The sequence below is a fragment of the Rhagoletis zephyria genome, unplaced genomic scaffold (assembly GCF_001687245.7).
Source record: "Rhagoletis zephyria isolate East Lansing unplaced genomic scaffold, Rhagoletis_zephyria_1.1 Rzeph_scaffold_02016, whole genome shotgun sequence".
NCBI classification, from domain to species: domain Eukaryota; kingdom Metazoa; phylum Arthropoda; class Insecta; order Diptera; family Tephritidae; genus Rhagoletis; species Rhagoletis zephyria.
The window spans coordinates 76,188-92,835 of record NW_016159100.1 but is presented as its reverse complement, the minus strand read 5'-3'; the positions used below and the strand labels follow the sequence as shown (position 1 = coordinate 92,835).

The following is a 16,648-nucleotide window of genomic DNA, read 5'->3' as shown; positions in this document are numbered from 1 at the left end:
AATGGGGGTATATGAAAACAATCTCGTAGCCGTTCAAAAGAGCTAGCGGTATAAGCCAAATAAACTAAAATTCTGGTGACGCATAAAAACCTCTGGAAGCATTTACCTAGAATACAGAGATAAGGTATTTTTGCAACGAAAATATGTACAGAAAAACGGACGCCACACCTTCTGGAAAGTAACATGATCACAGGGTGTATCCCGAAAACCATTTTAAGCTAAACCTTCAGGGATTATATTCTTGCCAAGACCCACAGGAATAAGCCGAAATTGCGTCGCAAGTTTTATGATCGGCTTGGGTAAGGTTTAACCACTTAACCCCCCTTTGTTTTCGTCGCTACTGAATTCTATAAACTGTCAGCTTTCACACAATTTAAAATATACATGTGTATTTAAAAATGTCATGAAAATTGTGTTGCTAGCTTCATGTTGCAAAATGTTTCAATGAAATGTTGTGGAATTTCACACTTATTTCTTGTTTGTTTCTTATTATGCTATGCTTAAGAACAAAATATTTTTAAATCGACAAAACATTAATAAGAAAATTTGAAGGATTTTAGATATTGGGTATGGTAGCACGAAATGTCACAATCTGCTTAATTGTCAGGTTGTTAATATGGCGACGAAAAAGTGACAATGGAACTACCTTGTTTTTTGTATCATGGTTACGAATACCAATTGTAATGGCAGACCTTTTTAATTTTTGTCTAAATAGGAAATAAACGTGTGACACGGCGACAACACAACTCTCAAGAAAAAAATGCTCGAATGTTTCATTCTTCAAGAAAATTTACAGCCAAAGCAGAGTAATTTTTTAACCAATAAAAATAATGAAAAGTATTTTTTGTGATTTTTCTTGATTAATTAATCATTAAAAAGTTNTTTTTTTTTTAATATTTGCCCGTAACTACCCATTTTGTGTTTATTTTTTTTCAGTTATCAGGCTGTTGAGAGCCACTCTAATTTTATAACTTTGACGATTTTACGTTTAGTTTCGGGCACGAATAGGTTCGTTGCGTGGTTTTTGATAGCTTCTTCTCTTTTGTGAGAGTATTTCGTGCTCATTTGTCTAAAACTTGCCCAGAATGTAAACAGACCTAATGTTAGAGTCGCAGGTCTTCCCACGAACCAACTTTCATATTGTATGAGAAGAGAGAATTTATGCATTCAGTTACTTCTTAGGTTTAACATGCCAAATGCTGAAAACGTTTGACGATAACGCAAGTTCCAACTATCCCGCCCTGGCGTTTTGCAGTTCTGAAATGTGTAAGCAGGAACTAACGCTGTGCCAGTCCCCCTGCGCCCCTGCCCCTGCGCGGACTAGGGAATCAAATTTGTAGTCCCGTACTAGATCTTTATTGCCAAAAAACGAACTAGTAACTAGATCCCCACAAGTCCAAAATCTGCGAAAAGTGGTACTTTTAAAAAACTAATTTTTTCATTTTTTTCACTAGTAATCTATGCCTAAATTGATGAATTTAGTAACTGGTTCCTAACTATTGAAAAAGGGATACAGCGGGGAGCTTGTTTAATTTACATAGATATGTGTTTGGCGGCTTTTTCGTTCAAATGCGCTTTTATTCTGCACTTCGTAGATGCTTTTTCATGGCTTGGTAATACAAAACCAAAAGTTTCGTTAACATTTTAACATCTTGGGACCATCTGGAATCTAACCAATAACAGCGAGCACCTCTGCAAAACTCAGCTACAGCCAAAGGTATGTAAACGTACATTTCTTACAATCATTAAAACAAATTTAATTTCAAATTGAAAACACATTTCTTTCAAAATTACTCAAAATTGCACACACGGAAATATAAACCAAAAATATTGAAAATCATGATACTTTTTTTTCTTTCGTCTGTCGATTTTAGAGCTGATTCGGAACTATAGAATTTGCATGCAGAAGAGATTTATCGCGAACCAGTACTGGGTCTGAATGTACTAGAAGCGCACCAGTTCAGAACTAGAGATTTTCCCTACAGGGTGATTTTGACTTGAAAATGTATGTGTGTTTGTAAGTATATACCCTGCAGGAGATTTTTCTAGTCTAAAAATAGCTCAAGATGCGTTCCCTTTTCCACAACACTAGTCGGCCGCTGTGGTGTAGTGGTAAGCAGTGCGCGCTTCCACTCCGCAGCACCCGGGTTCAAACACTGGTCAAAGCAACATCGCAAATATAGAAAAAAGGTTTTCCTTAACAGCGGTCGTCCCTCGGCAGGCAATAGAAAAACCTCCGAGTGTTTTTTGCTGCCATGAAAAACAACTTCTCATAAAAATACAATCGCCGTTCGGAGTCGGCGTAAAACTGTAGGTCCCTCCGCTATGTGTGGCAACATCAAGGCGCACGCCACAAGTCGGAGGAGAAGCTTGGCCAAACACTAACATATGTGTAAGCGCCACTGGCTTGAAAGCTGCATACTGGCCTATAAACTAAACGAAAAATCTCGTCCGTTGACGATTGTTGTAGCCGAGCGACCCGTGAGCCGATGCTTTGTTCGTGCACGTTGATGCTTGCACAGATGAACGAATCGTGGTTAGATTTGATTTTTTACACTTCGTCCGCCAGCAGAAATCGGAAAACAAATCAACCAGTCCAAGTCTTGTTCTGTTAGATACTATCTCAGAACTAGTAACTTTATTTCATGGGGACACTTGCGCGCTGCAGGGTAGTTATCGCTAGTAATTGGCTGTTTATCAGGTTTTATTGGCTTGGTCACCAATTCCGCTGCTTACTTGAACGCAAAGTGCGAGAAAAGTGGTTGACATGTTTCACTGAGCTCATTTTAGGAATCAGTGCTCCAATTGTAATTAAATATGTAACAGTATTGACCATTCTTGGGTAGCTTAAGAAGTTTCGTAGTGGTGCAAGTTTAAAAGAATGTTTTTTGTATGGACATAGGTATGTACTTACTTAGGTGTGTTTTAATTTAGCATAGAACAAGAGTGAGATATATGTATATATATGTACTTATACAAAGAAAGAGATTACCTTGCTTATCAGCGTGGTGAGATGAGCATTAGACCCGAGGTAGATAGGGCGTACTATCGCTAATATTAAAGGAAATATAATGAGGACCTGCTGGCGTCACTGATTACTCAAATGATGGTTCCGTCGTATTATTTAATTATCTTCCACGATTAGTTCACTGATGAGCCAAATACTACGAAACATTTACTTTTGAGCAATACAAGTAGGGCTTAGCATCAATACACTTTTTACTAGAAAATATAAGAATCTCAACTCGTCTAGACCTAAGCTAGATAGAATTACTCTCCGGCTGAAGGAAAAGCTTCAAGTTGTTCGGCCTCTATCGTATCATATCATATTTTAATATAACTTATACACTTTTATACTTTTGGCTGGCATACTTCGAAACTTTTCGGATTTTTCAAGAACTTATTAGACAATTTGGGGCTTTTTCTCGAACGTGCAAGATTTATTTTTTAGCACTTCTTGGATCTCTTTTTCATGACCGTAAACTTTTTCGGCGTTTTTCAGGATTACTCAAGATTTTTTTTTAAACTTTTTGTTATTTTTCGGGCAATTTCAGATCCGAAAGCACATTACTATTTTAACTTTGCTTTTTATGAATGCTTAAAAAATAACAATCAGGCCAGCTTTGCCTTTAATTTTTGCTTAAGAAAAAAAGTCAAACGTGTTAAGTAAAATTGTTTGCCTTTTCTCATAAGGTGCTTACTCTTGTAAAATAACGTGAAAAATCAATTTGTAACTTCCTCATTTATGTATATTTTTACCATTCTCTGTGTCATAATCTTCTTACAGCCCCACAGCTACACCTGTCGCTCTTTTCGATACGAACACAAACTTATAATCATTTTGGTATTTAAGTAGGTCACATTCCACAAAATAAATGAATTTGATCAAAATAATAAGATATAAAAAAGTGAAAAAACAAGTGCTAACACAAATTCAAGTGGGAATTATAAGCTTTTAATATTCTTGTTTTGGTGCTTGTACCTTTTCCACGTATTCACACAATGGTAAGGTACACTTGCAGATGCAGAAGACTTATGGCATGTAGATACGTTCATCGTACATTTACATAAATTCATACATACATATGTATGTACATGCAGACATACAAGAAATACCACCGATGAATTGCCTCTGGATATACATTTATAAACTCGGTTTTATTTACATCACTTATCTTCAGCAGGTGGTTTGGCGGTTTGCAAGCTAATGGTTAATGTTAAGATAGACACTCTATTAAGAAATTATTTTCAATATACATACATACGATTTATCCAGGTTGAGCAAATATTTGTTTGTGTCAGTGGAGCGTGTAAAGCCGCTAGAAGCCCTTGCTGAGTTAATCAACGACGAATATTTGTAGATAAATAAACAAGTACATAATTCTATAAAGCAAACAAATGCTCAATAACAGTCTATAAACTTTAGTTAACAACACTTTCATTATTAATTTTCACAGTTTTCTCTCGTTTCATCTAGCATCTATTTTGTGGTCTTTTAAGTACCTTCAACATAAACATTTCATTTAATTTGGGTCATCTTTAATAACGAACGGTAAACTTTTTAATAGGCTTTATAAGCTTCCACAACCAACGGACAAATTATTGCAAAAAAAACAACGTGAAGACCGCATAAAAATACGGCATATTTTGCGGTTAATAAAGTCTTTTGTTTGTTGTTGACTCAGTCTATAGAAAAACATACATACATACATTCATATGTGGGTGAAGAACAACCGGCGGAACTGGGTAACTGAATACGAATTAAATCCACAAGATAGTTAATATGTTTACGCTGCTGATTAGTTCCATGATTTTACACTAATTAGTACATATATATATGTATGTATATACACATATTAGTGTGATCCAAATTTTTTTTCAAGTCCCCCCCTCCCCCCCCAGAACTAAAGAATTTCGAAAATAAGCAAACGCGTATTTTTTATATTGAAATCAGTTAACATTTAACCATACCGGCGGGAACTTGAAATTGTCTATGTCCCGTTAACTTGTCTATTTTAAAGTATAGTTAAATCATTAGTTAAACTTAACTACATAATATTTCATAGAAATTCTGTAGTTAAGTTTAACAAATGATTTAACTATACATGCTTTAAATTAGATAAGCTAACGCTCCAATATAGATATATGTACATATCGACGGCTGTGTGGAAGATCGACTCCCCTCGGCAGCCGATTCGAAAACGCCTTATCTTAGAATGCTTTTCAAGAAAGCCCTACTTTAGAATTTGGTTCAAATATGCCCTATCTCAAATAAAAATATATTCAAAATATGTTGAGAGAGGGGGTTATTGAATCAGCAGGAGATCTATTGTGCCTTCTTGCCCCTTACAGCACCTCGGTCAATCCTAACTCTTTTAGGAAGTCCAGTAGCTTATTGGGTGACATCGAGTGCAGGTGATTCGTCTGCTGGTTTGGGGACCCCAGGTATTTCTCTCGTCTCCACGCTACTGCGTCGCATTCGAGGATTATGTGCTCGGAAGTTTCAGCGGTCTTATCACAGAAACGGCATGAATCAGTAGGCTAGGTCACGAGTTAAGATACCTGTAAAAATTTTTAGTTTGTTTTGTTGGGAGGTTAACAAGTTTTTGATATCTTCTGCTATTGTATTCCCTCAATAGCTACCTTGCCTGGCGCTGCCCAATGACTTGGTTCCAGTGCAGGTCTCTACTTACTCTTTCTTCTCTTCTAAGCTCTTCTTTGATGGTGTGAGGTCCTATTGCAAAGAAGGGCTCGGGGCCAATTGGTGTTGTTGCTGTTAATTTGAGCCCCAATGCCCACATTTCTAAAAACTTAAAACAACAGTTAACCAGAAAGTGTAGCTTATAATATTTCACAATATGGGCATCTTACGTGCGGTTGCCAACATCTGAAAACGAAGATGAGGCAAGTTATACGAAATTATACAATTTGGAAATACCCAACGAATAACTTTTTGTTTTAAAATTTGCGTTCTCTTTTTCTGAAAATCTTTACGCTGTGGCCATTTAGAGATAGGGTTGCCATTTAAAAATCAAAAGGAGTTGAATGTGTAATTTAAGTAAAATATGGCATTATTGGTATCTAATGAAAGGATATTAAGAAAAACTTCAAAATTGTCTAAATAAAATATATATGTAAAATTTTTTAATACTACCAAACCCGACAGACTTTGTGCAGCCCAAAAATTTTTAACTTACCGGACAACGAAACGGAAGAAAACCTAGTAATGATATTTTACTTAAATAACATTTTAAACTAATTTACACGTTTTAGGTAGGTTGTCACCGTATCTCGGGCTAAGTTATAAAAAAAAAAGCCGTTAGATACAGTCATATTTATTTTTTATAACATGTTGACAGCTGTGTGAAAGATCAACCTATCTCGGCAGCCAGTCAGAAAACGCCCTATCTCAGAATTCGATTCAAAAACGCTTATCTCAGCTACAACCTACACCAAAATTTTTTTCGGGTCTTACCGATCTCCTTATTTTAGATATTCTTCAGTTCAGAGGGTGGAAACAGGAAAATTCCCAATATTTTTTTTCCTGTGCCTTTTTGGACCACCTTAGTGTATAAATTTATGTTTGAACACATGCATGCGTTTACTTTTTTGTATGGAATTTAATTGAATATTTAAGCCGCACCACGTTCATTTCAGCTAGACAAAGGAGTTGTGTGAAGGAAGAAGCGGCATTTAACGGTTTTACTTTTGCATTCACGCAGCTGCTGTAAAGTATTTGCATATATTACGTACATATATGAATGCATAAATAGTTTGTAAAAACGGAATAAATACATACATAGGTTCGTTTTAGTGTAGGATACAAAAAATATTTTACCCAAAAGCGCATCACCACAGCTAAAGGTACAGTTATGATTTGGCATTGCTAAATACTTTAGCTTGCACACCTTCGTCATTCACAACAGAAATTTTTGTCGCGGAATGATGAAATAAAACTTAGTATGTGTCTGCTAATATACAAATTTGCATAATTATGTAAAGGTAAAAACTATGCAGGCAATTTATTCAATGAATGAGTAATTCGTCGAATTCTTATATATTCAGCAAATGCTTGCCGATAAAATAAAACTTTGACTGGTGTTGGTGTAAACTTTAAATTGTATAACTCATTGCATCCGATTTCGAGTATCCAATTTGTCATTTAAGTTGAAATTGCAAAAGAAGTAGCAGTAGCAAATCACCCCTATCGACCCGAATATGGTGGTCGTGGTGAATTAGTGTCGATCTAAATAATGACAAATCGATTTTGCTGCTCTACAGTGAGACAGATGTAGTATTTTATTTAAGCTGTGTAGCAAAAGAAGTTAAACAGATAATTCGAATGCGTACGAGCACCCAACGCCTACAATTCCATCACACAAATGCAAATCGTTAAGATAAGAGAATTTACAAACAAAAGTATTTAGGGCAACGCCAGTATTTTACTTTTACTCGTTATGCTCTTTGCATTGCAAATTACATACAAATACAATACATAAAATACATACTTTGTTGTGTTTCACTTATTCATTACGAACTTTTCTGGTACATTAAATATTGCTTCCACAATTACCAGTGTACACGGTGAGTACATGTATGTATGTACTTATGGGTAAATATACACTTGTATTTCTACAAGATGTGAGTACTCATTAGGAATGCTAATTTCGGGATCCCGGCCTTTTTAAGGTCCCAAAAATATTCTTGGCAAATAATCCCGGGATTTTCGGGATTTGTAATTTGCGCTGATGGCAATAATATAATTTCCTTTTCTTGACCAGTAGTGGCTATATTTCTTTTTTTTATTTAATAATTAATATTTGTTCATAATTGTCTAGCTCATTATACATACAGCACCGCGCGATAGTAATTTTTAAACACAAATATCAATATATTCGCGAAACCATGGGCCAAATATAGTAAAATTGCGTTTTTAGTTTTTCACTATAACGTCAGTAATTCAAAAATGATTTAAAAAATTCAGAGAAATGTGCTTAGAGAAGAAGTAAGGGTATCAAATTAAAGAGGAAATCCTTTAGAATTTAAACAGATTCAAGTTTTTGGTGCTGAAGGACTGGTAAGTATTGAAAATGTTCTTTTATAATTTTAACTTTGAAATTTCGCAGTATTTGTTTTTTGAAAGAATTATATGTTAAGGGCTTATATAAACTTCATAACATCCTCGAATTTCGTCCATCTAACTATATCAGCTTAAAAAATTACCAATTCATTATCTGAATTTTTTAAATAATTTTTGGAATTAATCATATATTTGAAATTACAAACTCCTTTAAAATAAATCCTGATGTCAGCGAAAAAAATAAAAGCGCCACTTTAAATAAAAAAAAGTAGGTTTCAAACCGATTTATTTATTATTTATTTTATGGTAGGAGAGCTTCTCAAACAATATAGAAGCAATTTTTTCGATTTAAGTTGTTGAAAAGTAATGAATATCTAACTCCCGAGACTAATACCGAGGTCCCGGGATTGTGATAACGACATCCCGAAATTGCCGGGATCGGAAAAACTGATAAATTAACATCCCTAGTATGCGTATATGAATGTGTGTATGTATGTACCTATCTCAAAATAAATTGATGTCAATTCGAAATGACAGCTAGGTGCTTAAACTGACAAACTTTCGCAATAATAATAACAATGCCACTCAAAAAGGTAAGTACATATGTATGTACAAGTATAGCAGGGCCGTCAGGAAAATTTTCTTTGAATTGAGTAATATTTTTTTTAAATCTCCGCGATCTGTCTGAGGGTTTATTTATTATTGATTATAAGGTCGACCTTAACGGCAACGCTGATAGCAGCTCTACTTGTAGTATGTATTCAAACAGGCAGTGTATTATTATGCACACACACACTAGCTTTGTTGCTTTGCTTTTCTAGCAGATCATTATCAGGAAGGAGAAGTATGGGAAAATTTACAGAATTACGCTCACAGCGAGTGAAATATAGATAGTCTGTTCCTTTGAACTTCGGACTAAAACCTGTGGAACTGTCATACTACAATTTTACGCTCTCAAATGAGAGCAAAAGGAGAACAGATGCAGAAGTGCATAGGAACGCAAAAAGCACTATTTCCTGTAAAAACGTCAGACGGTTTGTTTACATGTCATTGGTACTACACTGATTTGGCTGAAATATCACTAAATAATTATTAAAATCTATACATATTCAAAATCTATACATAAGAAATACTTAAGAAACGCAAACTAGCCGAAAACAAGCACGTAAACACCTAACCGATGTTTTTGACAACTGAAAATATTTTGTGCGAATCGCATTTTAGGTTCCGAAATTATTCACAAATACTTACGTTTTGCAACTATTTATCAATATTTAATAACTCGCTCATTTTTATTTTAAAAAATACCAATATACGTAAAAAGTAAACAAGTAAAAGTAAATTTGCTAAACCTCTACTGTGTTGGGGCACCAGCTGAATTTTCCACCGTGGAGAGCATAACGTCAAAGCAATGCGTTTTTGTAGTTTTTTAGTGTAATTTTTGACTTATATACAGCTAAAACTACCTTGTGTAAAGAAACGAAGCTACTGTGTGGTGTGTTCAATATTCATTTTTTGGTGAATTCTTTAAACCACTTTCAATCGCTCACAGAATGTCGACTGAATAATTTCAATAACACTTGTTAACTTTGAGCTATTTGTGAGCCATATGGAAAAGTGGTGCATTTTAGGAGCTGGTGTAGTTTTTGTACTAATCTCAATGAATGAATAGTACCAAAACGCTAAAGGTAGAACTTTGTTATGAGAAGAAATACTGGTGGAAAAACAAATACACCAAAATATTATTTTTTTTATTCAATCTAATCGGATTTGTACCAAAATCCATAAATTTACACCAATTTCTGCAACACCAGGGTGCTACTTGAGTCTTAGAAGAAATATGTATTTTACTTACTACATTATAATGAATTAGTTCAAAGATGATTATTTATTTAGTAAATAAGATTATTACAGTTAATATAAAATTTCGTAATCTTTAATCGACTTCAAAAAATAAAATATTTTTCTTGTTCTTTTTTTACATAACTTCAGACCACGTGAACCGTTTTCGATAAGGGTGGTCCCATACTAATTTGGTTTAATTCCGATCATTGGATCATGAAGAAACTAGCGGCATTACTAAGTTTTTATACGAGCATTGAAGCCGGTTATTTTTTTGTAAAAAAAAATACTAGTTGGTTTATGCCTTTGGTCAAGTAAAATGTGTTTCAAGTGTTCACACCTTTCTGGTCATATGGTCTTATATATTTAGAGAATACTAATTTTTAAACCAGATAACCTCATAACCATAAATGTGTGAATACTCACAATAAAAAATATTAGCAAAAAACATTAAGCTGGTAATAAGCGTTTTTTTTTTTTAACGATAACTCAAGTTCCTGTTTAAGTTTTTGTAAGTAAAATTTTACCATTTTTCGGTAGATAAAAGCAACTTTAAAGTGCTACAAAATCGACGCCACTCTCGGCGCTGCTATATAATGTAGTAAGCCAGAGCAACACCAGCAATTGGACGGCATTGAATGGATGGATAGATATCCAAAACCATTTTTTAGTCTTGTGAAACTTTGTATTTTGAGTTAGTTTTTTTCTTATTTTTTTAGAAGTCAACTTTTTCTATTCAAACACTTAATTAAATAACTATATTCAAAAGCAGGTAAAACTTACCAATACTACGTGTTGCCAGCAGCAGCAGCAGCAGCAGCGTCAACAAGCCCAACCACCGTACAGTACTCGTCGGCATGCTGTGTTGCATCTTGGCCATTGAAAGTGGCCAACTTGTCGTCTTCATTGTGATTCTACTCGCTAGTGAGGAATTTTGGCTTTTGAGGAATTTTCGTTTTCTCGCCTTTGTAAGTGTCATTACAGGCGTCGCTGCATCTCTTAGTCGCAGTGCGTTGCTAGTATATGCCTCGACTTTTCGACGCATCACCAATCAGAAGAATATATGTATGTAGTTTTGTATATTTGCGTGCGTGACAGTTTTACTAGCCAACTAGTTTTTAATTTTCGTTTTTTTTTTTTTTTTACTTAAAATTTCTTGTCTACAGCTGCTTCGTAAGCATTCATGCTTGCTCGATTTCACTGCTATTCCTCTCCATGCTGAAATTAAAGAAGACAGGTTTGGTTCTTAAAAAAATTTTTAATCCAAATAGTTTGTATGAGAATAGTAAACAAGCTGATTTGCATCTAATTAAGAGATTTTTTCTAACACAGTATATATAAAAAGTTTGGCAGACCAGACCCACTTGAGTTTTCTGTGTATTTCAGTAATGACTTTCACAGAGAATAACGCGTAGCCACTTGAGTTATTTACAAACTGAATTGCCGGGTCATCAACCTATTTGGTTTAATGAAGCTTGAGCTTTTTGGTAAATTTCTAATACATATTAATCCGCCATTTATACTGGACTGACATAATCAAGCATTTGCCATGCGGTATCATCACTTTTTGATGTCAAATAAGATTCGCTGGAATAAAATTCACTTTATGAAATAAGTCCCGCTCTTAAACTATTGTTATTTAGTAGTGAGAAAGTCGACGAACTGTTCGAATGTGTATGCCGCTTTCAGCAAGACAGAAGCAATCAGCTAGGCGCTGGAGAGAAATCCAGCATGGATCGACTCTATGATCAACAGCAGATCAAAAAGAGCAACTGCAGGCGTAGGGTTTATGAATAAGAAAACTGCCTGTGGAATTCGGCAGTGATATGTACTATCGCCCCTTCTGGAGCCTTCGGTTTTAAATAAAATTTTCAGGAGAACAAAGTTGGTTGCCCACGCTAATTGCTTGGCAATATTACTTTAAGGCCATGTAAATTAGGCAAGAATGGGCCAAAAGAGAAACACAGCAACAACCACATAGAAAAAAAGTTTTAAACTAAACCAATGAATCCTACTTAATAAATTTTTTGTGATTCAAATTTGTTTGGTAAAAGCTGTGAATTTTATTAAGTTTATCCATAAAAACACAGAAGAGTGCCACGTCATAAAAGAAGTATAAGAATGACTAAGCCTTCCCTCTCTACCCGAGTTACTTAAAAAATTTTCAAAGCAAAGCATATTTTATACATTATATTTAAAATAATTTAGAATAAGGTCGATGCCCTCTAGCTGCTAGTACCTAAATTTTAAGTTTAATTTTATAATTCATTTATGAAAATAAACTGATAATAATAATAATAACAATTATCCATAAAAACCCTCATTGAGGCAACTTGCAGTGGTAATGAAAATTTTGCCCTGTGAAATATGCAATATCAGCATTTCAACTTAACTTAAGTCTGATTTGGTGCGCAATTTGAGCTTACAAATTTAACGGATTTAAACAGATTTTTTAAAACCGATACCCTACTTGTTTGAGCGCATTTTTATAATTTGACAGTTTTGCTTGTTTTAGTACGATATCAGGCCTATTAATGCCCAAATAGCTGAATATATTGACAACGTTAAAATTTAACCAGCTAAATCATTTAACTCATTTGAAAATCAGTTCAGCGCAGAGTTGTATCAGAAAGCTTTCTGCTTTAGCCAATCAGAAAGAGCCAAACGCTTTCATTGGACACGCCAACATTCAAAAAATTTATATTCTGAGAAATATTAAAAATTAAAAATTATCAAAAAATTTCAAAATTGTATGCATGTCTGCCCGCCAAAAAAGAGACCAAGGCGATAATTAGTTATTTCACATCAGGTCTCATCGTACGCAAAGATAAATAGCGAATATTTACTAAACATTTTGAAGTCTCTAAGTAATCCGTATGCGTTAATATTATGGAGTACACATTCACATAAAACAAATTGAAACACGAAAACTTCATTTTGAATATATGTACAAGTATAAATATTTTTTTAAAAAATATATTTAGAATCAAACAACCGTCAAAGTTAACTCCAAATGTTCAATGTGAACGATTGTGTTTTACAAAAAGCTCGTTTTTCATTTAATAAGTTAAATGGGGCCAATTTGAACATAATATTAAATTGAAAATTTTTCACTGAAAACATGTTTTCTATAAAAAAATACTCCCTTTCAAATCTAAAATTTCTTGAACTCTCTCAAGAAATGCGACGAGCACACAAAAAGCGTACTTCACTAATATAACTGATATATTAAATTAAAAGAACTTCGTATTAAAAAAAAATCAGGTCAAACAATTTTTATTTTGAATAAAAATATCCACTATGGCAACGCTGAAGATACTTAGAACGCCAGTAACAAAATTTTTGGTCATCAAAATGTATATCCTATGGACCTTAAGAAAAGTATCCAAATTTATACTAAATAAAAAAAGAAGTGTCCTACCTAAAGCATTACCATTATGAGGTTGAAATTTCATAGTACCGGCTTTTAATTTGACAGTTTTATTCGCGTTGGAAGTGGCTGCTCAAAAAATAACGCTGAACGAATTCGTTGAAAATCCGACACTCTCGAGATCAAAAATTAAATTAAAATTAAATATACCAAAAACTGCTAATTTTCCTCAAAAAATCAATGAATGGATTCCTTCTGCTTTAACTAACAGAGTAAGCTAATCTCAAAAAAAAAATCATTTCGCTCCAGCTTAAGGATAAGGCTATTTACCTCAATTATAAAAAAACGGCTTATCAGAAGAAGATTGCGCGAGAGAATTGTAAAACGATTATCCACAGTTCAGCGAATGGAAGCTATGGCAAGACTTAAACCTTATCGAGTTATAATATATATAATTCTGTTAGATTAAATTAATTTTATAACAAAAACCTCACCCATTTACTTTACCCCAATGTTCAAACCAAATGTGGTATTTTTTTAGTAATGACTAAAAAACATGTTTAAAACTTGACTTCGGTCAACTCCCACGTTAAAAGTTTTAAGCTAAAAAGAAACAGGGTGATATTCTCTTAAAACTAAATTTATATAAGTTGACACAATTGTCAAAGGGATATGAAATGACGAGACAATCGAACCAGTTTCATTAAAACTCGATCAGACTCCACAATGCGTCATATGACCCCAGAAATATGCTGGAAGGAGCGCTTGCACAAAGTGTTATTTCATTGTATCAATTACTTTGGACCTTTTGTAAAGTGTTGGTGGGTTTTTATGAAAACTAATTATTCACAGATAAGTTTAAATCGGTTTGAAGCCAATGAAGTGAATAAAGTTCTGAAAGTCATCAATTTACGAATATGTCCTATTTACGTCAAATCGAAAAATACACGGTATTTATTCAAAAAATAATAATTAGTAGAGATGCGCGAACTATGAAAAAACATAAACTAAAGATAGTTTAGTGGAACAAGTTGACTACTCAAGCCTCTAGAACGGGTGTTCAGAAAAATTTTATCATTATCAAACAAATTGTCTGTTATTTGTTTATCCAAGCAAAATAAGCAACTTTCGCTAATATCTATCTATAGCGGAATGTTTTCTCTTTATTTTATATATATATATAATATCCCAACGGTTTTTACCCTCCATTCCCGCCCATCCGCACGAGGGGCGCAGTCCGCATGACGTACGGAACCAATATTTTAAATTTTTGTGCCGAGTCACGATAGGCAGGAGTTTGTTAAGTGTCGAGATCTAAAACTGTTCAGCTACAGAACTAAATTCATCAGCTGATTTTATGTATTTATGTCAATAATTCACTTATTGAGAGAGGAGAGTATCGCTTTCTTAATGCTGAAAAGCGGATCTGATATATCAAACGTGCTGGAATGAGTTTCTAGTTTTTTTTTAAGTTTTGTAACTACTCTGCACTCAGAAAAAAAGTCAGCTTAATATGTTTCTCCCAATACATTTTTTGGTAACCATGTATAACTAAACAATGTAACTGTAGCCGAACCATGTGTTGAGAGAAACATATCGATGGCTGAGTGGAAGATCGACCTACCTCGGCAGCCAGTTCGAAAACGCCCAATCTCAAATTTTTTTTTTTCACGAATTTGATTGAAGAATTCAGAATTTTATTGAAAAACGTCCTATCTCAGAATTTGGTTGAAGAACGCCGTATCTCAGCTGCCGATTCAAAAAACGCCATATCTCAGGACATTTTCAATGCATTTTATAAATATAATGTTTGAGATAGATCGTTTTTGAACCGAATTCTGAGAATTCGTGTTGACGCAACCTTCGCCCGGAAATCAAATTATTTTGATATTTTGTGTTGGTTGCCGAATCGGTTGCCTGGTGTGTATCATTGTGGATTGATTTTATTGGCTGGCTTAGTTCGTTGAAAACAAGTGAGCCGAAAAGTTGTTTTTGTAGAAAACAAAATTTTCTTCTGAATGTTTATTTCATAATAGAGCACATACTACTGAGGTTACCCCAATGGTGGCCTCGTGTATATTAAACAAGAAATTCAGGTTGCCTCAACACGTTGCTTCAACGGTTGCCCCGTGTGTAGTCAGCATTAGATATCGATTACTTTTAATAGTCTCCGAAAAAATACGGGGGCTGGATACTGTAACTGTGAGTTTTTAGTCTACACTGAAAATTGTGTACACTGGCATTTTGCGATTCAGCAAGTGTGATAATGAGTTTTAACTGCCAAAATTGTGTACACTTCGCCTCAAACAATCTCACAGAATTTTATTCGGTGAGTTTTCGTATGGTTTCGTAAATGGTTTGCCGAGGAAGAAAACAAGCATCAGAGGAGGGTACTGCAGCTAATGTCGCCGGTTCTTGTTAGTGGCGAAGAAAGTGTGGGCGAGTTGCTTACCGTAACCGAAGTAAGTTCATACAGCAAATGACATAATTTTGTATATACATATTTCTATATTTATTAAATTGAAATTCGTACAAAAAATGTTATCCCATTCCCTTATTTTAGCGCACCGAAGAAGAAATACTGGACGACCTCTCAATGACATCGGAAGCGATCCCACAAGCAAACGAATGGATAGAAGATGTCCAAGACAAGATGTGCAACCTTCCACTTCAAACTCCAACAAAAAAACATCAAAAACAATGAAAGGATTTGAAGAAAAGTTTCTGATGGTCGAGAAAAAAAATTAAAATAATGGAGGAAAATTTAACTTTATAAAAAGAGAGGCAAAGACTCAATCTAGAAAAGTTTAGAGCCGAAGAAATTTTTAGAAATAAGCAATTAGATTTAAAATTAAGAAAAATGCAATCAAAAGAAAAGGATTTTATTCTAAGCTAAGTCTAATTGAAATAAGTCTGAATTATTTGTTGTCTGGTACTTCATGCTTGTGTTTGTAAAGCATTTTGAGGTATTAACAAATTTTCGTTGGATTCGTCTAACTCATTATTTGTTTCAATTGTCTCAGTTACTGGAACATTGGCTTTTATTAGAATATTGTGGACCACAATACAAGCGTTTATTATTTTTGCAGCCTTCTCTGCTTCATAGCACAAAGTCCTCTGACGAGATGTATGTACATCGAACACGACCTTTTAAAACTCCTGAGCAGCGCTCAACTATAAAACGCGTCTTCTTATGTGCAACATTATATTTTTCTTCTGCCTCATTTGCTGGATGAGGAATTGGAACCATTAGCCATGACTGGAGGGAAAATCCACTATCTCCTAGCAACCAGAAATTACGATGACCTGTTGCAAACTTGGCATTGGCATAGCAGATTTGTTATCTCGAGTTGCAA

At 34.3% G+C, this 16,648-nt stretch overlaps 1 long non-coding RNA gene across 4 annotated transcripts in view; it reads right to left on the bottom strand.

Moving 5' to 3' along the window:
- Window positions 1-10,711: 10,711 nt before the first annotated feature.
- The window catches only part of LOC108365843 (uncharacterized), a 27,057-nt gene continuing 21,120 nt past the window's right edge, over window positions 10,712-16,648 (bottom strand). For all 4 annotated transcript variants that reach the window (XR_001848013.1, XR_001848011.1, XR_001848012.1 and 1 more), the window contains exon 3: window positions 10,712-11,140. This is a non-coding gene — a long non-coding RNA (uncharacterized LOC108365843). The remainder of the gene's footprint in view (window positions 11,141-16,648) is intronic.